This window comes from Ailuropoda melanoleuca, chromosome 5 (genome assembly GCF_002007445.2).
Source record: "Ailuropoda melanoleuca isolate Jingjing chromosome 5, ASM200744v2, whole genome shotgun sequence".
Taxonomy (NCBI): Eukaryota; Metazoa; Chordata; class Mammalia; order Carnivora; family Ursidae; genus Ailuropoda; species Ailuropoda melanoleuca.
The window spans coordinates 5,977,723-5,990,112 of NC_048222.1; the positions used below are offsets into that span (position 1 = coordinate 5,977,723).

Here is a 12,390-nt window from a genome sequence, read left to right on the forward strand (position 1 = left end):
TTTCTTACTCCAGCGCAACAAAGAGTTCTGACTACTTCAGCCTTCTGCTTGTTTGGATTGCAGCAAGGAGGTGTGACCGTCCTGGGATGTGACGCACGACGCGTTAGAAGCTGCAGGATCAAAGGGTTTGGAGTCTTTGGCTAAAGATTTGGAACCCCTGCTTCTCTATTTCCATCTTTCTGCAAGAGAAAAGCCCAGTGCATATCACTGAAGTTCTTCACAAATAAGTTCAGGAAAGTAAGTTTCCTTCCTTGGTCCCCAGAGACCAAAACCTACCCCGCTCCTTCCCCACGCCACATGTTATGTGAAAACTGTACTTTGATCGTCAGATCGACAGGGCCTGCTCACTTTAACCTCTCCTTCTCCCAGCACAACTGTTGCTCTGAGATTTACATAAATGACATTTTCTCATTTATGCATTAGCATGGCTATTTCCAGGCCACCTTGGGTCATTTCCTAAACAGGCCGAAAGTGGTGTTCGCTTAAACTCACAATCTTCAAAATTTAGGCAAAAATAACGTTCTACTTGGAAGCAAAAACAAATTGGTTAGTGATTAGGTGAAATAAAATTATCTTGTTATAGAAACCACTTAAGGAGGACCAGGATTGGTGTGCAAATACTGTGCTGCACCATTAAACCGCAGGAAGAAAAAAAGGAAACCACAGTACTTTACATAAATTTCGGACCTCATATAACCTCCCAGGCCCTCTCTCTTTAGCTGGATTCAGGATCTGCCTTTAAAGCACAATCATGTTCGGGGGTAAAACATGTCTAGGAAAAGATCCTATGCTTTGGATAAAAATAAACACAACTAGTTTATATTCTAGGGGATGTATGACAATGGTGAACGGCGGGAAGAACAACCAGACTGATCTGGACTGTGTCCCAAATACTCCAGTTCCCCTTGTGGGTACCCAGCAGAATGGCATTTCCCCACCCTTTTGAATACAGACAGAGCCATGCGAAAGGATGAGTATCAGCTCTGGTCGGCGTGGAGGGAAGCGTGGGAGGAGAGACTGTGTCGGCACGGGTGTTTGAGTGACTAGGGTAACCAGACTCCTTGAGACTCAACTTGAGAGGTGAAGTCACAGAGATCTGAGGCTTTCCTGTTGCTATGGCATGCCCTAACCTCCTCTGACGGATTAACACATCCGCTATCCCAAGATAGTACCCAGTATCTTGCTTTTACCTTCTGTGCCTTTTCTAAGTGTGGCTTGCTTCTTCCCAACCTCACCCGGGAGAGGGAATTTAATAAACACACATGAAAATAATAATTACAAAGAGAAAAATACAGACTCTCTATGGAGAGTCGTATCAGGGAACAGAGTGATCATCTGACAATAGCCATTTCTGCTGTCATCGTGTGCATGCATGTGTGTGCGTGCACACACGTGTAGTATTTGTATGTGTGTGTGCATGTGTATCTGTGCGTGTGTGGTTTTTACACTGCCACTGCACCCTGCTGAATAATGGTGATTTGCTCCACTTTTTACTCATGCCAATTCAACAATGTTACCACAGAATAATTTTTTTTAACCACAGAATAATTTTTAATGACCGATTTTTCCATGCCCTGATTTTGGCAGCGGCCAGCGTTCCATTATTGTGGATGTTTGCGGTCCTTAGTTGACTCCATTAGCATGGAGACTACCAACTTGGAGAACACCTGCGGTGTCTGAGACCCTGCATCCAACTTTTCCATGTGCTGTTTTCAATCCTCCCACTGTGCACTAACCACAAGCATGCGAGCATGAAGACTGAATACTAATCCAAAGGGAAAACGGGGTTGGTTGTGGCAATGTCTTAGCAGGACAGTCCTCCAGCCACCGGGGCTTGTGTTGAACACATGACTCTTGCTGGCAGTGGCAAGCGCTCTACACCACCTGACTGTCACTAACTTGGAAGATGAGTTATTTTTCTTTCCACTTAATTTGCAATTTTAACAAAGTGAAATGTGTCCATGGTTTAAAAAAAAAAAAAAACAACCAACAATTCTAAAAAAGCCTATAATGAAAAAAAGCCTGGTCCTCCAGTCTGTCCCTCCAGACCCCTGATTTACACTCTGTGGATATTCACTTTAAAATCTATTCACTGTTTTGTCCTCATGTTTCTGAATAACCTGCTTCTACCATATGGCTTGGTTTTTCCAGACTTAGGGAGACGTCTTGAGTCCCCACGAGAGAACACAAAATCAGTGTTTGCATGAACATCTTCCTGTAGACACACACGCACTTAACACACAGTGTCGATTAGTTTTTACTGTGTAACCAAGCGCTCCNTAATTACAAAGAGAAAAATACAGACTCTCTATGGAGAGTCGTATCAGGGAACAGAGTGATCATCTGACAATAGCCATTTCTGCTGTCATCGTGTGCATGCATGTGTGTGCGTGCACACACGTGTAGTATTTGTATGTGTGTGTGCATGTGTATCTGTGCGTGTGTGGTTTTTACACTGCCACTGCACCCTGCTGAATAATGGTGATTTGCTCCACTTTTTACTCATGCCAATTCAACAATGTTACCACAGAATAATTTTTTTTAACCACAGAATAATTTTTAATGACCGATTTTTCCATGCCCTGATTTTGGCAGCGGCCAGCGTTCCATTATTGTGGATGTTTGCGGTCCTTAGTTGACTCCATTAGCATGGAGACTACCAACTTGGAGAACACCTGCGGTGTCTGAGACCCTGCATCCAACTTTTCCATGTGCTGTTTTCAATCCTCCCACTGTGCACTAACCACAAGCATGCGAGCATGAAGACTGAATACTAATCCAAAGGGAAAACGGGGTTGGTTGTGGCAATGTCTTAGCAGGACAGTCCTCCAGCCACCGGGGCTTGTGTTGAACACATGACTATTGCTGGCAGTGGCAAGCGCTCTACACCACCTGACTGTCACTAACTTGGAAGATGAGTTATTTTTCTTTCCACTTAATTTGCAATTTTAACAAAGTGAAATGTGTCCATGGTTTAAAAAAAAAAAAAAACAACCAACAATTCTAAAAAAGCCTATAATGAAAAAAAGCCTGGTCCTCCAGTCTGTCCCTCCAGACCCCTGATTTACACTCTGTGGATATTCACTTTAAAATCTATTCACTGTTTTGTCCTCATGTTTCTGAATAACCTGCTTCTACCATATGGCTTGGTTTTTCCAGACTTAGGGAGACGTCTTGAGTCCCCACGAGAGAACACAAAATCAGTGTTTGCATGAACATCTTCCTGTAGACACACACGCACTTAACACACAGTGTCGATTAATTTTTACTGTGTAACCAAGTGCTCCCAAACATACTGGCTTAAAGCATCCGTTTATTTACTCACAGTTCTGTGGACTAGCAGTTGAACGGAGCTGGGATGCGCTGGGCTGGGCAATCCTTCTGGACTTGGCTGAGCTCATTCACGCAGCTGTGGTGGTTACTGGGTTGGCTGGGGGCTGGCCGGCCTAAGTGGCCTCAGCTGCAGTGGCTCTTCCACACTCCATGGATTCTTTTTTATGTTTTAATTTCATTTATTTTTTGAGAGAGAAAGAGCACGAGAGGGGTAGGGTCAGAGGGAGAAGCGGGCTCCCCGCTGAGTAGGGAGCCCGACGCGGGACTCGATCCCTGGACTCCGGGATCATGACTTCAGCTGAAGGCAGACGCTTCACCGATGGAGCCACCCAGGTGCCCACACTCCATGGATTCTTTCATCCTCCAGCAGACTGGGCCTGGCTCACGCACATGGGGAGAGTCAGGGTTCAAGGGTGCAAGTGGGAGCATGTGAAGCATCTTGAAGACCAGGCTCAGAACTGGCTTTCTGGTGCTCCCACTGCATTCTCGCAGAAGGCCAGCTGGGTTTGGGGTGGGGGGGAACAAACTCCAGCTCCTGGTGGGAGATGCTATGCTTCACCTTGTGAAGGATACAGGGAGAAGAGGACTGTGGACACATTTGCAATTTAGCACAACAAACAGCATATAGACGCGTCTGCATTCCTCCTCCCCACCGTTCTCTTCATACAGCCATCAACATAGCCTCTATCATCAACCGGAGTGAAGTCAGTTTTCAGTATTTGCCCTATGATAGTGATGGACACGTACGTTAACTAGAGCTCATACCATGCCAGGATTATATTTTCTTTTATTTATACAGATTTCTGCTCCGATCCTCAGAGTAGGTTATTGTCTTGTTAGTTGTTTGCTTAGTTTTTCAAACGTACTCTGCACTCATTCAGCTCCAGCGAAGCTCTGCAGTGAGCAGGCATTGCCTCAGGACCGATGCAACAGGTGAATTGTCGGTTGCTTCCCCCACCCCCTTCCGATCCCTGTGTGCTTCTGTTCCAATCTGGACAGGGTGTTCTTGACCTATTACATTGTAATCATTCTGAGGTTCTCTTGGCTGCTTTCTTCTGTAGAATGCCCTGTTTCTTGGCTAAAAGCACCTTCTGCGTTTTCTCCTTTTGGAGGAACATACCCTCTAGTAAATTCCTGAAAAACAGTGCATGGGAGGCAACTTTCTGAGACTTCGAATGGCTGCAGATGCTATCCCACTTGCAGACTTGTGTGCTCGCGGGGAAATTCGGGGGGGAAACCGCTTTCTCCAGAGTTGCTCAGGCCCGGTTCTTCTACCACCCAGGATTACTTTTAAGACCTTGGAGATCATTCTGATGCCTGATCCTTTGTCCATCATCAGGTTTTCTTCTCTAGAAGTTTCTTTAAGAGTCACCTCTATTACCAGACTTCTGAAAAAACACACTGACTTTTCTCATTGGGGGTCTTCTCCCATTTGTACTATAGGCTTGCTGACTCTGGGTCCAGTAACTTTTCCACCTTGTTCTGGGACACCTGTTGGGTATCCTTTATAGAGATTCTTATTCTCTCATTTTTCTCTTGTTTTGAAACTATTTGTTTTGTTTTACTTTTATGAAGGCTCCTGCTTCCTTCTTTTCTTCCTTCCTTTCCTTCCTTTCCTTTTTTCTTTCTTTTTTCTTCTTCTTTCTTTCTTTCTTTCTTTTTCTTTCTTTCTCTCCTTCCTTCCTTCCTCCTTCCTTCCTTCCTTCCTTCCTTCCTTCCTTCCTTCTTCCTTCCTTCCTTCTTCCTTCCTTCCTTCTTCCTTCCTTCCTTTGCTGCCTGGCCAATAAGTTTGTCTTTATCTGAAAAACCCTCACAGAAAATTGTGGTTTGGCTTAGCTTTCAGGAACCGGCTCTTGAGCTCTGAGTTGGTTTGCCCTCTTCTGAGTTACATGATTTCTCTTCTGAGCAAGAGAGATTTTGAAACAGTTATGTCCCTTCTTTTGAAGTTCTTTCTTAGGCTTCTTCTTATAAATTGGATTCTCCCATACAGTAGTAGGAGTTTTCTTGGACATCTCTCCTGTCATGTCTGGAATTTATGTTGTTCTTTACGGAGCGAGGGAAATGTTTCCGGTAAGCATCTTTCTTCCCTTCCATGAGGTAACACACGTCGTCTGCAATGATCTGACCCACGGTGTGCCTCCAGTGTATGTCTGCGTTGAATTCCTTGCTTTTGGAATCACAACCAGGGACTCATAGGTTCTGGGAGGGCCCCCAAAACTATTTCCAGTGGTCGTTTTGGCAAGACTTCCATTCAAATGCACGTGGAAGCACCCGGCTGACAATACTTTCCTCTTCATATTTGTGTCTGGTCACCTCCACTCGGCCTTTGTAGATCTTGTCTCTGCCAAACCTACTGAGAAGCCCGCGGGCCAGCAGCAGGTCGGTACAATATGGCACAGCACGCTTTGTCAGGCCGGTCTTCACTCCACACTCTGGAAGCTCATGAGCCTTCGCTGCGTGGACTACCATATCCCCTTCTGCACGGACATGAACAATCTGACAACCTCTGTTGGTTACACGACTGTTTGGGGTATATTGTACTTCTTTTTGTCCTGGATTAATAAGTGTTTCTGAGCACAGGAATCAGTTTTATGCTCTTGTTTTCTTCTAAATTTCACTTGGTATCTCTTACAGTGGGACTTATTCTTGATACCTTTAATACGGACCCATGTCCACGGCTTGCCGCAGATCTTTTTGGAGGTTTTTAAACTTATTTCTCTGTATTTCTAATTTAGTATTTATTTCTTCTATTATATTTTTAGATTCAAAGAGCTCTTTAAATCTGCTGAGTGTTCCTTTTTAAGGGCCCGCTGTTCTTGATCTGTTTTCGTGGATATAATATTCTCTCTTATTTCTCTGAGGGTTGGTTAGTTCGCTTACTTATTCTTTACATTTTCTTCTGGTCCCTTCATGGTCTCTTCCTTCTGTGATGTTTATTAATTTTGAACTTTGCCTTTTATGTTAGATATTTCCTACAAATACCTGTTATTCCTTGGATGCTGTAAAAAGCTCATGGCAGCCCAGAGAGTATGGGTGGGATTTGCAACTGATGGGATTCACTGATCAGGGGTCGGGTCCCCCTCCCCCCATAGTCTCTGCATGAGTTTTCTAATGGAGCAGCAACAAACGACCACAAACTCGGCCCCCGAAAACAACACATTTTATCTTCCAGCTCTGCAGGTCAGAAGTTTGGTACAGTCTCGCTGGGCTAAAATTTACTAGGGTGTTGAGAGGGCTGCATGCCTTTCTGGAGCCTCTCAGGAAGGATTCCTTTTCTTCCTTTTCCCAACTTCTAGAAGCCACTCCTCCTCTTGGTGTTTTGGCTCCCTTCCTCCATCTTCAAAGCCATCAGCAGTGGGTCGGCTCTTTTCCCCTCACATATCTCTGACCTCGTCTGCCTCTGTCTTCTGTTCGGAACCCTGGCGATCATGTTGGGTGCACCTGGATGACCCAGGATGCTCTCCATAGGTCAAAGGCAGCTGATTAGCAATCTTCGTTCCATCTGCCCCATCCCTCTGCCTTGCCGTGTAACCTAACATAGTCACAGGTTTCAGGCATTAGGACGTGGACACTATTCTGCTTATCACAGTTACCACGTAGCTGTAGATACTTTCTCTTGGGCAGATCAGTTCGCCAAGGAAGCCGGGCTGCGAGCATTCTAGGAGCAAGTGTACAACAGGGCTTCTGGTGCCACGGCCGGGTGTGCAGACACCTCTCCCACCCAGGTTCCTCGGCTGCCATATGTCACAGGTGCCCTCAGCTGGGCCCTGGGGTCCCAAGTCCAGGATCTTCTTACTCACCCTCTTCTGAACATAAACCTCCTGTCTTGTACTGGGGGGGGGAGGGACGCTGTAGGAGGTCTCGGGGCGCTACCACTTCCACAGACTTTGAACCCTCGTCCTGGTTCCCGTCCTGCCCACAATCCCGCGGAGGCAGCTGGTGCCACTACTGCTGAGACTCTCCAGACTTCCGTGGCTCCATTCATCCCGGCTGTTGGCTTCACATCTCCTAGGCGCTTGCCATCAGCTCTGTCTTGCCCTCCTAAGTCAGTGCTCGCCCATCCATCTGCTCTCTGCCTTTCAAAATATTGCTATTTCCTCTTTTGTTCTTCAAGTCCTTATTGATGGGTGCTTTTTCTTTCTCTTCCTGTCATCTTAGTGGGAGTTTGAGAGGGATTGGAGGTACAGTCATTTTTTTTTTAATCTGCCATGTTTAATGAGAAGTCCCTATGGTTTGTTTTTTTTTTAGGAGCATTAAGTAATTGTGAAACCAATTATGTTCTTTGTTTTCTGCATGACAGTCAGTTTCTATTAGTTTTCATTAAACACCAGTGACAAGAGTTCAGAAATTTTTGTATTCCCTGTGAAGGGACAAAAAAAATAATGCAGTGAAGGTGGCAATTACCACGGGGCAATCTCAAAATAGGAATGTCAAAACAGGCTTCTCCGCCTGGGCCAGAGCTGGTACTCAATAGGACATTTGTATGAAGTGCATGATGCCTTCAACGCCCTCCCAGAATGGTGCAGGCCCGAGCTTTCATCCCGGCGTCTGAGCACAGGCCCGTGCCTATTGAGCTGGGGCTGAATAAATACTCGGTGAATTCATTAGCTGTTTTTCCCCGTCAAAGCTGGGAAAGCAAGCTCACTTCCCATTCTAGATGTCGAAAATGAAACGTGAAAGCACCACATCTGAATCGATTTCCATGAAGTTGAAATATGGAATTCCCTGGAATCGTCAGCTAGCACTTTGCTATTTTAGGCCCTAGTGATGCTAGTAGCCACAGGAGATCAGCTAAATTATGTATCCAAGATGTGGATTTTATCACCTCTGAGTTATCTTTCATTCAAAGGGCATTCTCTCTCCTTCTCCCCCGGAAGCATGGGATTTCTGGTAACTTCTGTCCCAGGAATGAAAGTTTGGCCGAATCCATGCTGACCGTGCAGGTGGAGGGGTGGGCGCCTCACCCAGCCGGAGGTAGACTGGTGGCTACAATTCAGTTTCTTTCCCTTAGCCCTGTGGTTCTTTTCACAAGTATGTGCTGTTTCTTTTTGGTGCCAGCGGTCCGTTCCGTGTGCATGTCTGGAAGAGGTGTGGAGAGCTAGTGCTGGGTGACCAGGGGCCTGCAGGCATCTAGCACTTTGCTCAGACCCGTGACCAACACAGCTCCTTGCAGGCTCCAAATGAGGTCGTCGGCTGCTCTCAGCGGACTTCTCCTAGCCCTGGGTAATGTCTCCACTGGGCGGGGGTTTGCTGACATCTAAGAGCAGCAGCTGCATCCAGCATCACTGTGACACAGACACTCAGTTGTGTTAGCAAGGTCTCCTTCTGCTCGGCAATGCTACTAATTAGCTGTTAACACATGACATCCCCCTCCACACACCTCAGTGCAAAGAACAGCCAGTTCAACCCATGCATAAAAAGCTGACAACAAAAGTGAGAGTGAGCAGCGAGGATACGTTTTGTTCCTCCAGAGCACAAAAAAATCATCATCATCATTTGATAAATTGTATATAGTAGTGCTTTGTTGTGCCATATTTATGATGCCAAACGTGGGGCCACAGCTGGAAGGCTGGTGGCTGAGAAAACAGAAGGGGAGGAAAAATATTTTTTTAATCTGTTCTGCAAAGATATGAAAGGAATGGAAGAAATACTTATTAAAACCTCAACGAGCTTTGTGACCTTGGGCACAATCTTGCTTCTCTTAAGACCTCAAATTTTCTCAATTATAAACGAGGGAACTGGATTACTTATATATTGAACTAAGAGGTTTCTTTCAATGTTAAAAACCTGAGATTCTAAGCTGGGCCACTTTCCCTGAAGAGAACCTGTGAAAAAGCACATCCCATTACATTACGCTTTGTCAGAGCCAACTCGGATTTAGCACCCTTATACACATACAGGTGTCAGAAATTGGTAACGAGTAAGAAATACGCTGAAAGGTTTAATAGAAAGGGACAATGCACTGTTTCATTTTTGTTGTTGTTGTTGGTTTTTTTTTTAATAGCAATGTTATTGTTTGAAGAGTTCTGTGCTTTGGGAAATTGCCATCTAGTACCAAAGGACATGTTAGTCATATTTCTTGCTTTCTTTTTTTTTTTTTTTAAGATTTATTTCTTTATTTGAGAGGGAGGGAAGGGCAGACAGAGAGGGAGAGACAGTCCTAAGCAGACTCCCTGCTGAGCGCGGAGCCCGACGCGGGGCTCCATCTCACAACCCAGAGATCATGACCTGAGCCGAAACCAAGCGTCAGATGCTCAACCCACTGAGCCACCCAGGTGCCCTCATATTAATTTTTTTCATTTAATTATCCCAAGCACAACTTTGTAAACTGTCGCTGACCAGCCCACCTGTCAGCTCCAGACCTGGAGATTTCCAGACCCTGTGGAAGGACATCGGTGTTGCCTGGCACTGCTCTTCCTTCTTATCTCACGCAAAAACCATTTCTTATGGTCGGAGAGACACACAATGTGAAAGAACTTTTTTTTAACAAACCTTTTGAAAGCTAAAGTTCTCCTTGTGGGTGATAGATGAAAGCGCGATGTTTGGTTACCCATGACCCTACAGCAGAGTGGTAGGAATATTCCAACCCGCTTCCCTCCTCTTTCTCATGGCACAGCCGATATTCCTGATGGACAGGGGATGAAGGGGGCTGACAAAATGGTGCTGAGGGGAGAGAACTGGCCTAGGAGCCTCAAGGAGAGCTCAAAGCCTGATCCTGTGATTAACTAAGTAGGTGGGTGGTTTTGGGTGAATCACTCTCCTTTCTGGACCTTGGTTTCTCTCCTGGAACGTAATGCCCATGTCACTGCATTGTTGGCAAGAATTTCGTTGAGAAGTTTGCTCTGTGGAATAACATCGGACTGGGATTTTTTTGCTCTATATTCACTGTGGACTTTTCATAGATGGTTTTTATGAAATTGAGGAATGTACCCTCTTAACTAGAAAAGTTTTGTGGATACATTTTATCCAAGATCAAAAAGATGGGAAGGATACGATAATGAGACAGGGCTACTTCAGAATGAGCAGAGGTGCTCTTTGGCACAATGCAAAGTAGATGTTCTCCTTGGTGCCCTTCACCTCTAACCTTTACACATACCTTCCCTCCCGCTTAACACCATTCCCCTCCTATGAACGTGTTCTCTCTCACACACACACTCAAAGACACACACACAGAGACACTAATGTTTTCATGAATCATAATTTAAGAAAAAAACCAACTCTGCTAAACTAACTCTTACCCATGTAAGTCTTAAGTTGCCATCCATCCCAGGAGTATTGTGCAAATTAATTTAAAATTAAAGTTCCCAGAAGTGAGTGTTGTTTCAATTCTAATCAGCAAATGCCTTAGAGACTGCTTCTTATGGAACCCTATAAGGATGAAAAGGAATACATTTCTGCCCTCAAAGAGATCATACTCTGGGAGATAGAGAGCCATGCACGTACCTTCCAAGAAAACCAGAGAATATGATCTTTCACCTTTTTTTTGAAAACAGAGAGAATGCATGTGCTTGACCAGTAGGGGAAGGACAGAGGAGGAGGAGAGAATCTCAAGTAGGCTCCATGCTCAGCCTGGAGCCCGACACAGGGCTCCATCTCAGGGCCCTGAGATCACAACCTGAGCCGAAATCAAGAGTCAGATGCTCAATCGACTGAGCCATACAGGAGCCCCTGATCTTTTATCTTTTTAAAGTATTGTGAGTGGGGGCACCTGGGTGGCTCGGTCGGTTAAGCATCTGCCTTCGGCTCAAGTCATGATCCCAGGGTCCTGGGATCGAGTCTGACGTCGGGCTCCCTGCTCAGTGAGGAGCCTGCTTCTCCCTCTCCCTCTGCCTGCTGCTCCCCCTGCTTCTGCTCGCTCTCTGTCAAATAAATAAATAAAATCTTTAAAAAAAATGAAGTCTTGTGAGTTCCCTGGGAAAACAGAGTTCAAGCCCAGCTTTGGAGGATGGTGAGAAATGGGAAATAGTCTGTAGGCAGAATTAGATAAAAGGAGGACATGCCAGGTGGAAGGTGCAGCCTGAGAAGGGCGTTGGGTGGATGGGGCCGGGAGCCCACGTGAGGGAACGGAAGGGATCAATGAGAGCATTACTGAGACATGCAGCTGAACACATCATTTGGGACCTTAACAGGAGGGGACCAGAAAGCTTAATATTGTATGAAATAGGCAATACAAGAAAGTTGGATGAGAAGTGGCCCAATCAAGATGATTCTATATAAGAAATGTCACTGGGAGGCAGCATATAGGCTGGAGGCTGAAGAGACAGGATCCAAGCAGACAAACGTGGAAAAGGGCTTAAGTCCAGACAAGAGGTAACAAGGACTTGAACAAAGTCAGTGGGAATTAAGACAGGATGTATCACTGATGGTGAAATTTCAAATGAGAATTAGGTTGAATCCTTGGAGGAGGGAGCTTTTCCAGGCACTTCCCAGGTGACATTACGTGAGGCTCCACATTTCCCAATGATACGTGTGCCCCTAGAGCCTGAGCTTGGAGAGGCAGAGGGAAACTTAATAAACCAGAATGTAAGAAAACAGTACTCTAGACTTTCAGAGATGAGGGGGCCCTGGAGACCATCTACAACACAGCTCACTCTTTTTTTTACAGATTGAAGAAAAGGTTTTGGGACCACAACAGCGCCAAAAGAGATGTGGGACTTTCCCTCCCTAGTATTATTAGTGTCTTAGCAGGAGCGATAGATACTGACCATCCAAAATCACCATATGGAAAGTCATAAAGAATGACAGGCTGGGGGAAATATTCGCAATACATATCACAGATAAATGGCTAATCTCTGTAATATAAAAGCACCTCGATAACAGGGAGGAAGAGATTAAACAGGCAATAGAAAATGGGCAAGGAACATGGACATACACTTTATACACACAAAAACTACAAACGGTCTTCAAGCACATGAAAAGAGAGTCAACCTTAATCAAAATAAGAAAGATGCACGTTCAAACTGCACCGAGGACCATTTGCCACCCCCCAGTCACAAAGTTGGACAGCACCGCTGTGAAGCCGGGGACAATGGACAATCACGTTTTGCTGATGAAGCC

General features: G+C 45.4%; 1 long non-coding RNA gene across 1 annotated transcript in view; it reads right to left on the reverse strand.

Annotated features, from left to right (window-relative positions):
- LOC117802270 overlaps window positions 1–12,390 on the reverse strand; it is a 105,283-nt gene that overhangs the window by 68,160 nt on the left and 24,733 nt on the right. The gene's annotated exons all lie outside the window — the stretch shown is intronic.